Source organism: Heterodontus francisci, unplaced genomic scaffold (assembly GCF_036365525.1).
Source record: "Heterodontus francisci isolate sHetFra1 unplaced genomic scaffold, sHetFra1.hap1 HAP1_SCAFFOLD_341, whole genome shotgun sequence".
In the NCBI taxonomy this organism is placed as follows: Eukaryota; Metazoa; Chordata; class Chondrichthyes; order Heterodontiformes; family Heterodontidae; genus Heterodontus; species Heterodontus francisci.
The window spans coordinates 500,181-516,758 of NW_027141749.1; positions in this window are offsets into that span (position 1 = coordinate 500,181).

The following is a 16,578-nucleotide window of genomic DNA, read 5'->3' on the forward strand; positions in this document are numbered from 1 at the left end:
TTGGGGGTGGGAATGGGTCCAATTCAATTTTCGTGGAAAATACATTCCATCAAGAGGGAATTAACCGAACTGTCGTCATCTGTTTGTTCAAGATTAAGAAAAACTGTTTGAACAATGTTGCAACGTCATTATGCCCTTGGCGATCCGGGAGGCTATAAAGTTAATGCCCTGGGAATGTACTTCAAAGATATCACCTGCAGCACGAACAGACCGATCACTCCAAGCAGAAAATGCCCCGACCAATGCAATGGGTGCGGAACATATTCTCTGTGATCCTTGCTATAATTGGTGTTCTTGGTAAGGATCTATAACCAATGAAGTTTTGTAAATCTGCGTATGAGCTGGTTTCTTCCCTTACCATGGGAATAATAATATTACATGAGATCGAACGGTTACAGTTACACAGACACACATTCAATAATTTAATTGCATCATTTTCCTGAATTATCTGTGCAGTTTTAATCTGTTGTCTCAATTGTTTCTAGCTCAAGGCACTGTGCATTGTAAAGTTATTGTATTGTGTTGAATGTTGTGTTCTGTAGAATCAGAGCTCAAAGCAGGAAAATCTCAGAGGGGAAGGATTACAGCAGTTATCTGTTAATGTAGAACTATACTGTGCGTGGACACTAACTGGAGTGGAGCACCTGACCTCAGCGTTCATGCATAACTGGGAGTCTCTGTCACTCCAGAATTGCACTGATTGTGGCTGACTAAATGGTGTGGACCACGCAAAACTACGGACAATGTATTTCCTGGAGTATCTGTCATTATATTCAATGCAGGTCCCCATCTTACTCTTACTCTAAGTTGAGTTGTTGCCAGCACTATCAGGTGCTGATTCATTTCCTTCCCGAGCACGGCCCTGAGAGGCCTTTGGTCATGAGTGACTGCAATAATAAATAATGCTCTTCAATATTACGAGAAACACTGATGGCTATGGCTTGTTATTAAACATGTTACCGATTCTACAGCACAGAAACTGGGCATTCGGCACAACTAGATCACGACTATCTTCCTGCTCTGTCTGAGCAAAGGTGGAAATATCGGATCTACGTTTTCCCTCTCTAACCCCTATATAATGTTGAAGGCCTCTATTAGTTCAACACGCATCATTCTCTTAACGGCAGAATAGAGCCACAGCATATCTTAATAACTGTTAGCTCTCAGTTATGGTATTATTTTTGTGAAGAATATGTGAACCTGCTGGTTACCCTGGATATTGTTATCATGTGTAGTCCAGAAGAGTACACATTATTTATGTGCTCACCTTTATAATAGGTGATTATAAAACTTTTCTTTTAATGATATTCCTGTAGAGATGAGAGCCGATGCTTTCATAAGGGTGGCATAGCGGCGCAGTGGTTAGCACCGACGTCTCACAGCTCCAGCGACCCGGGTTCAATTCTGGGTACTGCCTGTGTGGAGTCTGCAAGTTCTCTCTGTGTCTGCGTGGGTTTCCTCTGGGTGCTCCTGTTTCCTCCCACATGCCAAAGACTTGCAGGTTGATAGGTTAATTGGCCATTATAAACTGCCCCTAGTATAGGTAGGTGGCAGGGAAATATAGGGACAGGTGGGGATGTGGTAGGAATGTAGGATTAGTATAAATGGGTGGTTGATGGTCGGCACAGACTCGGTGGACTGAAGGGCCTGTTTCAGTGCTGTATCTGTAAACTCTAAACTAATCGAAACTGTGATCACATTTGCATTGACTCAGTAAATTCCCTTTTTAACATAACTCATTTATACATCAGAGGGAGTGGTCCAAGACGTATGTGTGCCTCCAATCCGAGGGACTGGTTCGAGTAAGGGAGGAATTTCTTCGACCCCAGGGAGTGATTCGAGTCCGGGATGGGTTCTACAGTGGCAGTGGTTCGAGACCGTGTGCAGGTCTCCAATCTACCCTTTTTTAGCTCCTCATTGCGATGTTTAACTTGCTGGCCAGCATTCGCTGAGCGGGGTGCCGGACCTCCCCGTCCAGGATTTGTTAAATCTGGAACTGCCGAGGTTGAGAAGCGGAGAATATTTTTCAGTAATTTACAACCAATTTTCCCTTCTCTCCTTTCAGTTAATTTAGTGACAATTGTGATCCTGTCGAAGGGAAATTGCGGACTCTCCAGCTGCACCACCCGCTACATGGTGGCCATGTCAACGGCAGATCTACTGGTTATTATCGCTGATATCATACTCCAGAAAATGAATGATTATTATTTCCCATTAAATTTCCTGGACCTCACCTCTGTGTGTCGCTCTCGTTATGTCCTGATCCGTGCAGCCATCGACTGTTCCGTCTGGTTCACCATCGCTTTCACATTTGATCGATTTGTCGCCATTTGTTGCCAGAAGCTGAAATCAAAATATTGCACGAAGAAAACTGCGAATGTGGTTCTAACAACAACCAGCATTCTGCTCTGTCTAAAAAATATTCCCACCTACTTAAGATATAAACCGAGACGGGTAATCGACAATGTCGAATGGCACTGCTCGAATAAGCCAAGCTATTTTACTGACCCTCGATGGATTGGATTTAGAATGTTTGAAAAAGCTTTAACACTATTATTGCCATTCATTTTAATTCTGTTGCTGAACGCTCTGACTATCAGACACATTTTCGTGACCAGTCGAGTTCGTCAGAGACTGAGGGGTCAGAGCAAGATAGATCATCACAGTGACTCTGAAATGGAGAGAAGAAGGAAGTCTATGATTTTACTCTTCACCATATCTGGCAGTTTCATATTTCTGTGGTTGCTTTATATGTTGTATATTTTTGGTATTGGTGATTTCTTGGATTATGATTCTTACGATATTTTTGCAAAAGTTGCATATATGCTGCGGAATTTAAATTGCTGTACAAACACATTTATTTATGTGGTCACTCAGTCCGAGTTCAGAGAGCAGTTAAAGAGTGTGGTGAAATATGCAGTTACATCAATTATTAAATTAATTAATAAACAAAGGAACTGAGACCATCTTAAAGATTCAGTGGTTACTGGCCAAGAGGTAACTGCTGGAGATCCAGAAGAGAATGGCCTGTAGGAGTAAAGACAAACAATAGAGCTGTCAGTGACGGGAAGAGGAGGGTCGAGACCAAGAGGATCGGATGTAAATTAGCAGAAATCAAAAAAGATAACGAGCAGTGAGCAAAGGGAAAGAGAGGACCTTCGTTAAGGGGTCAGACGGAGAGTGATTGCGCTCCCTAAAGGAACTGCTGTGAAAGAGGCTTGAAATGGATACGATACCTATCATTAAACAAGAACCATGTAGTTTTAATAAGTATGCTGACTGACTTGAACAATTAAATATATCTGCTGAAGAAAACATTTATATTTAAAAACAAAATTTTTCCTGATATTTCACGAGACACATTTATTCTTAATTGCTTTGGCACCCTGGGAATTTTGAGGTGAATTGTTTATGATAGTTGACATTGTTGATGAGAAGATGAAACGTTGCTTGTACAACTGCTTTGTATCTACAAGGATGTAATATTTGTTCACACAATGAAATGTTAACTCTATGAGCCTAGGAAATAAGATATGGACATGCTTTTAGCGTACACCACTCTAATTACAGAGGTGCAGTAACAGCAGATGAAACTCACGTTAAATTAATGGAAGAGGTAATTTAAAGGATTTCATAATATGGAATCGGAATCCCATAAGTTGGAAACTCAGAGTTTTTGCTCGCACAGTTTACAATGGTGTCTGTGGTGCAATTATTCTGAAACACAGCTCAACGTATTGTCAATTCAGAGACAGGAGAACAAAGCGAGCGCCTGTGCTGACAACATTCAAGGAATCCTGGCCTTGAAGGATAAGAAACTTCCATATTGTCTTCAGTGCTTTTTTTGTTAAGTATTTATAACATCTTGTTTCATAAATTATACTGGATTCATAAGTAGCCGTTATTTGTAACTTGTTAGGTCAGGCACAACTGAGGACCCGATTGTAATAAATTGAAAATTCAGAACTGAGAATTTTTCAATAAAAGTGTTTTCAGCCTCAAAACCCCAAATCATACAACAGTGTAACTTGGGGCCAGACGTTGAAAAAGGCTAAAACGAAATGATTGGTTGTGAAGTTGAGTGGAATCTTGCTCTGATTAGTCTGACCAACTTTTTTTCATTCAAGGAAGGGAATTCCTAAGGAGAACAACCGGACATAGATCTACAAGACCTGTGAATGAAATGTCATTTGAATTACGATGTAAAAGATTGGTCAAAAGCATAGAACGAATATCAGCAGAAAAGAGGAATAATTTATTATTTTAAGCTTCCAAGAACCATAGAATCATAGAAACATAAAGTGTTTAAGGCACAGAAAGAGGCCGCTTTGACCCATCGTGTCTGTGCCAGCCAAAAAAGGATCCACCTATTCCAATCCCACCTTCCACCATTTAGTTCGCCCTGCAGATTATGGTAGCTGAGGTGCATATCTAGACTCCTTTTCAGTGAGTTGAGCGACTCTGCCTCAACTGCCCTTTCAGGCAGTGAGGTCCAGATCCCTACCACCCTCTGGGTGAAAAGATTTTTTCCTCATCTCCCCTCTATTTTTCTAGCAAACAGTTTAAAGCTATACCCCCTCGTCACTGACCTCTCTGCTTTGGTGAATAAATCCTTCACCTCCGCTCTATCCAGGCTCCTCAAGATTTTTACATTTCAATCAGATCTCCTCTCAGCCTTCTCTGTTCCAAGGAGAATAACCACAGTCTATCCAATCTTTCCTCTAACCTGCATTTTTCCAGTCCTGGCAACATCCTCGTAAATCTCCGTTGTACCCTCTCGAGAGCAATTACATCCTTTCTGTAATGAAGTGACTGGAGCTGCACACAGTTACTCAAGTTATGGCTTAACCAATGAGTTATACAGTTCCAGGATAACCTCCCTGCTCTTATATAGTGCACCACAGCTAATAAAGGAAAGGATTCCATATGCCTTCTGAACCACCTCATTGATCTGTCCTGCTACCTTCAGGGATCTGTGGACATTGACTCCAAGGTCCCACAGTTCCTTTTCACTTCTCAGTATTTTCTCATTAATCATCTATTCCTTTGCCTTGTTTGACCACACACTTCTCCAAGGTGAATTCCATTTACCACTTTTTCTGACCATCTGAGCAGACCATCTATATCTTCCTGCAGCCTAAAGTTACTCACCTCGCTATCTAACACAGGGCGAATCTTCATGTCGTCCGCAAACTTACAGATCATAATCCGTACATTAACGTCCAAATCATTAATACACACCACAAAAAGAAGGGGACGCAATACTGAGCTCTGCGGGACGCCACTGGAAAGAGCCTTCCTGTCGCTTAAACACCCGTCAACAATTACCCTTTGTTTCCTGCCACTGAACCAATTTTGTATCCACCTTGCTGCATTTCCCTGAATCTCATGTGGATTTTTATTTTTTTTAAACCAGTCTGCCATGTGCCACCTTGTCAAAAGCCTTGCTAAATTCTATGTTGACCACATCAGCTGCTCTACCCTTGTTACTGAACAAAGAACAAACAATAACAAAGAACAGTGCAGCACAGGAACAGGCCATTCGGCCCTCCAAGCGTGCGCCGATCTTGATGCCCGCCTAAACTAACAGCTTCTGCACTTCCGGGGCCCATATCCCTCCATTCCCTTCTTGCTGCTTCAAAACATGTGATCAAGTTGGTCAAGCAAGATCTTCGCTTAACAAATCCATAATGAATATCCTTGATTAAGCTGTGCCTATCTGAGTGACAGTTTATCCTGTCTCTCTGAATAGCTTCCAATATTTTGCCCCCTACTGTGGTTAGGCTGATTGGCCTGTGATTATTAAATCTATCCTTTGCTCCCATTTTAATCAGAGGTACAACGTTGGTAATTCTCCAATCCTTAAACACCGCACCCCTGTATCCAGTGAAGACCATGGTGCTGAGGACGCAGGGGAAAGCATGTTTAGCGAGATGGCTGCACAGGCAGAAGAGGAATGGCTGTCCACCAGGAGGAGTCGTAGGCGCAGGCAGGTTGCACAGGAGTCCCCTGTGGCCATCCCCTGTCAAACTGATATACCACTTTGGATACTGTTGGGGGCATGGTCTCTCAGGGGAAAGCAGCAACAGCCAAGTTAGTGGCACCACGGAAGGCTCTACTGTCCAGCAGGGCAGGAAAAAGAATGGGAGAGTCATAGTGATAAGAGATTCAATTGTAAGGGGTGCAGACAGGCGTTTCTGTGGCCACAAACGAGGCTCCAGAATTGTGTGCTGCCTCCGTGGTGCTCGGGTCAAGGATGTCTCAGAGCGGATTTTTCAAGGATAAAGCATGTTGTCCTTTAAGGATTCTCCCTCATTAAAAAGTGGTTCGAATTGGTTTGAACTTGTGTTTCTTTGTCGTTTGCTTTTAAAAGAGAGGTGGGATGTCATTACATCCAGAGAATATTTGCTTCACCACTTTTAAACTAATAGAGTTAACCCTTTCTGCGAGCAACTTAACAATTTGCTGTATGGCATTTTTTGTGAAATATAAATAGGATTTTGTGATAATTACTGTTTCTAAATTGCAACAGATATCTGGATTGAATGAATTAATCTGGCTCCAAGCCGAATGGACCTTTTGTTCTTTGTTTCTCGTAATAAGGGGACAACATGGTCACAGAGATTAATCAACTACAGCACTCCAAGACTTTTGCAACATTTATGACAGCATGGTGATATCTTGATCTGAAGGCTTGGCCTTATTTATTTAAAAAAAGTTCAGGAATTTTCATTAATTCATTCATACATTTGTTTCTATTTATTATCTTTCTAGAGACAGTCTTTGTAATTATTTGCAGACAGTTCCATAACAACTGTAGACATTAGTGTCTCTGATGAATTCATCTGAAGCCACGAAACATGGAAATAATTGTTTATGACATTTAAATCAATAATAAATAAATTAACATGAGTTGCTATTCCAAGCACTCAAATGAAAATCACCCTGAGTTTAAATGGATGCAAACTTACATAATTTTCAAAAATGTTAATGGAAATACCGTCTAGGCGGTTGCTGAATATTAAGGAAAAACATTTTTTTTAAGATAAATAAATGGAAGATATTGTCAACTGATGACACCATTATTTGAATTTGGGAAACTTAGATTTTAAAAACATCAGTATAATTCGGTGCATTTCCTATCAACAGTAAAGGGGTGTCTGATGCAAATAATAAGCCAGCGTGCATAATCTGCTGTTTTAATTGTATGTACTGACATGATAATAGTTTAGGAATTAACAGCTCACCTGTGAAAGGATAATAACTGTCATCGAGTGAGGTGATCAGCAGGTGGGGTGTCAGTTTTCAATCTGAGGATTGTCAATGAAGTTTTAACAGATAATAACATTCTTCAGCATCAGTAGTCACTTGGGGTTATGATATTTTAGAAGGTAAGAAAATGTAAAATTTGTGCAGATCGCACCACTCATGAGCTAGAGAATAGAAAGAGTGGTCAACAACAATAATCAGATTAAGGAGGAGGCAGATTTTGTCCTGTGCGGAATTTGAGGTTCTTGCGACGTATTTTAAAATGACTAACGTTACTTAATCCTCATAATAATTAATGAGTGGACTCATTAAGAAAGGAATTAGCCAATTTCATAGTTTGGGAATAATAACATGATTGTAACGTTTCCTTGGATTCATAATTAAACATCCATCTGCAATATAAATGTGCAAAGGTGGGGTAAAATAAGTTCAGCAGCATTTATCTTTAAATAGGCAACAGTTTTGTCGCAACTAGCAATAGTTCCTTTGAGTTGCAAGAGAATCCAGTTACTGTTTTAACCTGACGTATATCAAGCAAATAGGAGAGAAAATATTTGAGTATGGCCGCGGGGATTTAAAAATGCAACAACAGCTGAGGCAAAGGCAGAGGGATGATTATTGGAGGAATCAAATGAATAGACAAACAAAATATGTTAAGGCCTGGAATCAAGTGGAATGTTGATTCTTGAACCAAAATAAAACACATTTTAAATATTGTATTGGATAATAATGTTTCTTCAATGCTCAACAGTTGGTGAGTAACAGTTGTTAGAGAATAACTTCAAATAGATGGGTTCGTAAGTAAAGGTAAAGGAAAAGGTCTACAGTTTTTTTTAATATAGTAGGTCGGTTTTTTTTAGGGAATCAAGGTCCATCGAGTAAATATTCTAATTGTTGGGTAATTTAAGGGTATAAATTAAGACTAAGTCATGGCAATGTAGCTCGGCAGCCTGGAGTGCTCCTCCTGTGCAATGTGAGAAATCAGGGACACTTCCATTGCCCAGGGCGAACACGTGTGCTGCAAGTGTCTCCAGCTGCAGCTCCTGGAAATCTGCGTTTCGGATCTGGAGCGGCTGCTGGGGACACTGTGGAGCATCCGCGAGGCTGAGATCATCGTGGACAGCACATACGGGGAGGTGGTCACACTGCAGGCAAAGACTGCTCACCCAGAAAGGGAATGGGTGACCGCCAGGCAGGGTAGAAGAACTAGTCAGGTAGTGCAGGAGTCCCCTTGGTCCATCTCCATATCTAACAGATGTCCCACTTTGGATACTGTTGGAGGAAATAACATCTCAGGGGAAAGAGGCAAGAGCCAGGTCTATGGCAGCATGGGTGGCTCAGCTGCACAGGAATGGAGGAAAAGGAGTAGGAGAACTATAGTGATAGGGGATTCTATCGTAAGGGGTACAGCCAGGCGTTTATGTGGCCACAAACGTGACTCCAGGATGGTCTGTTGCCTGCCTTGTGCTAGCGTCAAGGATGTCATGGAACGGCTGCAGGAAATTCTGAAGGGGAAGGGTGAACAGTCAAAGGTTGTGGTACACATTGGTACCAACGAAATAGGCAGAAAGAGGGATGAGGTCCTGCAACAAGTATTTAGGCTACTACGTAGCAGATTAAAAAAAAGAAACTCAAACGTTCTAATCTCTGGATTACTCCCAGTGCCACGTGCAAGTGAGTATAGGAATAAGAAGATAAAGCAGATGAATGCATGGCAAGAGGGAGGGCTTTAGTTTCCTCAATCACTGGGTCTGTTTCTGGCAAAAGTGGGACCTCGACAAGTTCAGGTAGCACCTGAACCGGAATGGGACCAACTTCCTTGCTGGGAGGTTTGCTAGTGGTTTTTGTGGTGGTGGTGGTGGAGATGGGGGCGGGGGGGAGGGGGTGGTGTGGTGGCGGTGTTGGTTAAACTAATTTGGCAGTTGAATGGGATACAGAGTGGAAGTACAGTAAGGGGTGATGCACAGTCAAATATAGTAGAGAAAATGAATCAGACTGGATGGCACAGCAAATATAGACCTGGTAAGGCACAAGTGAAAAAGACAAGGCTGGATTGCATCTATTTAAATACAAGGAGTCTGACTAGTAAGGCAGATGAATTGAGGGCGTTAATTAACACATGAGAATATGGTATTATTGCTGTCTCAGAGACATGGTTGAGGGAGGGCCAGGACTAGGAGCTCAATATTCCAGGGTATAGAATCTTCAGGCATGATACATGAAGGAATAAAAGAAGAGTTTGCATTGCACACTTGATCAAGGCGTCAATTACTGCGGTAAGGAGGGATGATATCTTAGTAGGTTCCTCAAATAAGGCCATGTGGGTAGAACTTAAAAATGAAAAGGGGGCAATCACCTGGCTGGGAGTGTACTACAGATCTCCAAATAAACAGGAAGAGACAGAGGAGCAGATATGTAGGCAAATCTCAGAGAGGAGTGAAATAATAGAGTAATAATAGCAGGGGATTTCAAATTCCCCAATATCAAATGGGATAGTCTTAGTGCAAAGGCTCAAAGTGGGTGGAATACTTAAAATGCATACAGGAGAGCTTGTTGTGCCAGTACGAAGAAAGTCCTCCAAGACATGGGGCAGTGCTGGACCTAATCTTTGGCAATGAGGCCGAACAAGTGGTAGAAGTATCGGTGGGGGAGTATTTCAGGGATAGTGACCTTAACTCTGCAAGATTTAAGGTAGTTATGGAAAAAGACAAAGATGGACTGGAAATAAAGGTACTGAATTGGGGAAAGGACGATTTCAATCCGATAAAACAGCACCTGGCCAAAGGGGACTGGGAGCAGCTACTTGTAGGAAATCCTACATCAGACTAGTGGGATTCATTCAAAGAGGAAATAGTGAGAGTTCAGAGCCAACATGTTTCCGTTAAGGTGAAGGGTTGGAGCAAAGTTCCAGGGAACCCTATATGAAGGGATATAGAGGAATGGACAAGGAAATAAAATAGGTGTTGGAGAAAATCCAGATTGTGCCCAATTGTTGAACAAATTCTCCGGACTCAGACGTTGAGAACAAACACTTTATTGCATGATATCATGGGAAGCACACCTTTCCTAAAGGCGGTCGAGTGCTACTCCCAAGAGCTACAGATCGCCGATGACTTATATAGTATAACAGAGGCAGAGCAGACTGTTTCTCAATCACACATAAAACCACAAGATAACCACAGGACTGCCTACGAGACTATACACCATGCACAGTCCGAGGTCAACTTCGCATAAGGCTGCAAGTCAATGCACACTCCAGGTACCACATCCGCCCGTTGCTAACGTCTGTCTGGGTTGCACAAGCAATTTGCAAAGCAGAAGGTTAAGCAGAATATTCTTTGCCCACTTCCCCACATTCGCCATGAACTCTGTCTACATCTTGTGAAAGTTGATTGTGGTTATCTGCTCTGTCTACATTTTATGACCATTGGTTAAAATTAGATACAAGCTGTGTCCTGTTTTTCTGCTTCTACAAAGTTGCATGACAATCAGCAAAGTTCAGGTACATTGTCCAACAATCCCTCCTTTTATCATACCATGATAACACAGCATCATCATGAGAAGAGGGGAGAGGTATGGGGCTTACAGTAATCATTGAAGCATAATATATTTTCCTGCCATCGCGCTGAACCAGCCGCAAGGCCAAGCTGGCAATACATGATTGATTAATCTCAGCTTAAATGTCCCCATAATATTCTGTTCTTAAAAGTCTAAAATTCTGTTCTCACAGTCCCCTCGTGACTCTTTTACAACCCAAGAATCCTTCCCTTGATCCCACCTCGGTGCCTTTAATGGTCTATTTGTCGAGAAACAGCCTTCAACACCCGGAGGGGTCGCACTCAATACGTTGCCTGCTTATATCACAAGGGGGCAGCGGGAACTCTGTAAAGGCATAAGTTTTTCAGGGGCTTCAAATACTTGTTTACAACATAAAAGGTGGTACGCTTGTACAATTACCATCTCAGTTAAGCATCACTGTCACATAATCGATTGTATAAACATAATAAAATTTCATAAATTACATTGATCATTCATTTGCTCACTTTAAGAATATATAAAATGTTATACAATTACCCTTTCATGGCATAACTAATTGTCGCTCCTTTTACAGAGCAAGTTCGAACACTAATTGCTTTTCGGGTAGCTGTCCAACCTGTGTTCATACATCCTCTTGCATTGCCTAATTAATTTTCTAAATTGCCAAATTAAGTATGTCACATCTAACACCATGATACCCAGAACCACTATCAGGACATGGGAGATAATTCTAAACCAGGGGTGTATCTGCAGGTCTGACCCCCAGTTCCATAAGTCCTCCTGCCAGGTAGAATCATTAATCTCGTCAATCTCATTTTGTAGCTTCTTCGACTGTTGTTCCAGATTGCAATGGCTTCCAGCTGCTATCTCTCTTTACTCAAGCGTGTGGGCAATGGCTGAATAGTATATTCATATTCTCGGAGGTAATTTGTCAAATCTTCCTTAATACTTTCTGTCACAGTTATCGTTTCTGTCTTTTGCTCATGGATCTGTACCCACTCCATCTTCCCTACTCGGGTTGGTATTTGTGGATTGAATCAAAATGTACTGTTGCTCACCAGACAAGTCCGTTTATGTCCATACTGGTATTCCTTCGATGTGGTGGTTAAGCAATATCTCCCCTTTCCCATATAGGCCACATGGGTTCGTCCTGACAATTCTTTCCTAGCTTCCCTCATGCAATTTACAGTGGCATTAAATCCACATTTTAATTCAGCCGTTTTATATATAGGATGAGGACATATGATCACCTGGTTTTCCAGGACTACACTCAGGCAATGGACAATGTTATTCCAATTACCTCTTTTCCCAATTTCCATAACATAGAGTAAAATATCATTATATTTTATGTAATCTTTTCCCCTTATCATTTTCTCATTACCAAATACCTGTCTCAACAATTGTTATAGTAATACCCTGTACAACTCTCGGGTCTTCTCAGGGCACCAGTCAGGTATCTGGATATCTGAGAAAATCAATATTACCGGTACCAACTCAAGCCTTACATTAACATATGTAATTTTATTACTTTTTTATTATCGCAAGTCCATTTTCTGGTCCTGTAGTCAATGCAAGGCAAGGGAGACCAGTCACTTGTGGCTGTTGGGTTGTAACCTTACTTGTCGGTAATTCGGATGTGGGGTGAACCGTGGGGTTGGTGCTTCTTGTCTGTTTAATCTCACAACCTGAAATTGGAACTGTCCTTTTTTTATCTTAGAGCTTTAATATCTTGCGCTAGGGGGAGTTCGAGGATTAACTGCACTCACTTTTGTTCTGTCTCATGCTTTCCCGGTGTTATTACTATTCCCAAATAAGAAACCTTTTCCTTCATTATCGGTGACCTTTTCAGCTTAACTTTCACTCTAATCTTCTGAAGAAAGGTGGAATATCGATGGATTATTATTAAATCCCTGGGAGAGACACGTCCAGATGTACTGTTGTCCCTTGAACCTAAACACAAATTTATGTTGACACTCTTGTGCCAACTGTATGGACCAGATCTCATTACTAATGTCCAACACAGTAAACCACTGATTGGTTATTTTCTAAAACTTTGATTGTCCTCTTAAATATCAGATAAATTTCCCTTTGAGTGCTTTAAATAACCACTCATATCAGTTAAATTTTGTTTATTGATTCCAATTTCTTATGCCCAGACTTGGTTGTACTTTTTGTACTTTCAGGACAGAAATGCTTGCAACTATCTTTCCTTCTCAAGCATTTTGTCTCATTGAGAAAGATGCTATGATATTTGATGTCTGAAATTAAGTTTTAAATTCTCAAAGCTGCTGGATTTCTTGTTGTGGCATCAGTTCTCATGTGCCCTTGGGACCTGCCGTCACCTGCTTAAAAGAATCCATTGTGGCTCTGCCCCTGAGCCCAATGGGTTAATTTGTCCAATTCTATCTGTCAATGTAGAAATGTAAAATTTAACAATGTCCAATATGTATAAATTTGACTCTCAGCAATGCAAAAAGCTGCAGTGAGTTAAGTTCTTTGTTTGTCTCCAAGGGGGCGGAGCAAAACATTCTCAGCTAGGTCACTTTACGAAACCTTTTTATTTCTGATCGAAAAGAACTATCCATTTTAATTTTTGTTCAATCCTTTTGGTATCCTTAGGGTTTAAAAAAAACAACAAAATCATGTGTAACATTTTCAACTTCAAAGGAAAGCATCTCCTTCAGGAAAGACAGCATTTTAAAATTAAACTCCAATTGTTTCCAAGCTTTTTTTTTAGTCTCTTTTGTAAGAGGTTCCTATTCCAAGGATTTTTACAACAAAGATGATTCCAATTCCAATTCACTGCAATAATATTTAAAAATCAAAACTGCCGATGTTATATGAATTCTTTACGCAGAGGGTGGTGGGGTGCATGGAACGCATTGCCAGCGGAGGTGGTAGACGCGGGCACGATAGCATCTTTTAAGATGTATCTGGACAGATACATGAATGGGCAGGAAGTAAAGAGATACAGACCCTTAGATAATAGGCGACAGGCTTAGATAGAGGATTTGGATCGGCGTAGGCTTGGAGGGCCGAAGGGCCTGTTCCTGTGCTGTAATTTTCTTTGTTCTTTGTTCTTTGTTCTTTGAGTGAGTCTTCTGTCTGGAACTTAAGACTCCTCCAAAACATGACATAATAAACTTGAAAGTTCATTGTTGCAACAAATGAAATTTCCAGTTCTTCAACTTAAACAGGTCAATTAACCTAACCAGTATTAATTCAATTCAGACTTATTAACTTATAATGATTACCAACTGCACACAACAGAACAGAATAGCACGTGCTTATTTTAAAAGATTAGTAAATTACGTCATTTTCTTGCTCTTTCTTCAGGCGCCTTTTCAAATGACTGTAATAAAACCAAAAACTAAAGAAAAAGTTATTTAACATTCTTACAACAAAAGATTTAACACCAGGTCCTTGCACAAACTTTAATCTTTCCCATTATCTCCTTATCTATCCTTTCTTTCCCTTAAAACAATATAACAGTCAGTAAAACACGTCTTCAAATTTAGACTCCAAAAACTAGAACAGATTTTAAACTGGAACTCCAATTAAAGCAGGAGTTGTATACTTCAAATTGGATTTCTGCCAGACATCTTCAAACCTTCAAGGCTGAAGCTTATCTCTTAGAAAATTGTTCATTGCCTTTTCACAGTTGCAAAACTAATTAAAATTAAAACTTTAACTTTAAATATAATTCAATTTTATATCCCATTCCTGGGTGCACTATCTTAAATCGAAATGAACACACTCAACAATCCCTTTTCACACTCACTCATTTCCAAACAACTTAATAGAATTCAATTTTCAACATTAAAGCCAGACAACAAAGAGTTAACGACAGTCAGTTGTGCAGAACACAAGTTGTAAAGAACACAAGTTGGACAGAACACAAGTTGTACATCCGAGATATTCAATTCATTTGTGGAAGCTTCCGACATTCTCACAGTCGAATCGAAGACACAGTTCCTTGTTTTTACTCTAAAACATACATATCTTTAAAACATGTATTTACCATGGCGCTTTTGCGTCTCCTTCGATGGGGCAAACGGACGTGGGTCGCCTTTCTCCAGAGGACATGGTTTACTTGTCCCCGGGGGAAACCCTTCCTTCTTGGAAGCTGTTGATTCCATTCTTACTTCTTCTTTCTCAAAACCTTCTAATTTTACGAGTTCTTTCTATGGAGTAAACAACATTAACACAAACAAAAGACGAACCACACACAAGGAGACGAACAGGCGCAGTTAATGTTAAATTCTCAAGGTCAGCTAACCGGATCACCCCTGGCTCCTCAGGTCAACGATATTTTCGTTCTCCAACTCTTGTCACCCGCGTCTTTCTCGAGGTGCAGATCAGCGGGTGTACTCAGGAGCCCCGAAAACGTGCCTGTTGGGTCAATTTGGTAATTTAGTTACAGCCCCAGGCATCTCCCTCCCATATCTTGTCACCGTATTTTACTCACTTCCCATTTGTGAGATTTACCTTCGTATACTCAACGGGATCAGGTATTCGGCCCAGCCGACTATGCCAGATTCCTAAATTTACTGGAGTTTCCACTTATCTCCTTTTTCAACTTCCCTTCACGGAATTACACACTTCCCATGTGTGAGATTTAACTTACTCAATTTTAGGCCTTTTCTGATCAGGTTTCAGCCAATTCTTCCTTGACCCCTCTAGTCCCCCTCTCCCAGTTATCAGGCCTTCACGTGGGGCACAGTCGCCCTCTTACTTCCGGCTCAGGCTGGGTGATTGAGACATTAGGGTCGCAGAAAAGTTGACTTACCTCTGATCCTGTCAATTAGTTTTTTCACTAGGTTCTTTTGGATCCCGTGAACTCAGGGATCCTGCCGACTACGCCAAATCTGTTGGAGAAAATCCAGATTGTGCCAAATTTATTTTAGTTTAGAGATACAGCACTGAAACCGGCCTTTCGGCCTACCAAGTCTGTGCCGACCATCAACCACCCAAATATACTAATCCTACACTAATTCCATATTCCTAACACATCCCCACCTGTCCTTTTATTTCCCTACCACCTACCTATACTTGGGGCAATTTATAATGGCTAATTAACCTATCAACCTGCAAGTCTTTGGCATGTGGGAGGAAACCAGAGCACCCGGAGAAAACCCACGCAGACACAGGGAGAACTTGCAAACTACATACAGGCAGGACCCAGAATTGAACCCGGGTCACTGGAGCTGTGAGGCTGCGGTGCTAACCACTGCACCAGTGTGCCACCCAAATTGTTGAACAAATTCTCCGGACTCAGACGTTGAGAACAAACACTTTATTGCATGATATCATGGGAAGCACACCTTTCCTAAAGGTGGTCTAGTGCTACTCCCAAGAGCTACAGATCGCCGTGGACTTTTTATAGTATAACAGAGGCAGAGCAGACTGTTTCTCAAACAGACATAAAACCACAAGATAACCACAGGACTGCCTCCGTGACTATACACCATTCACAGTACGAGGTCAGCTTCGCATAAGGCTGCAAGTCAATGCACACTCCAGGTACCACATCCGCCCGTTGCTAACGTCTGTCTGGGTTGCCCAAGCAATTTGCAAAGCAGAAGGTTCAGCAGAATATTCTTTGCCCACTTCCCCACATTCGCCATGAACTCTGTGTACATCTTGTGACAGTTGATTGTGGTTAGCTGCCCTGTCTACATTTTATGACCATTGGTTAAAATTAGATACAAGCTGTGTCCTGTTTTTCTGCTTCTACAAAGTTGCATGACAATTAGCAAAGTTCAGGAAAAT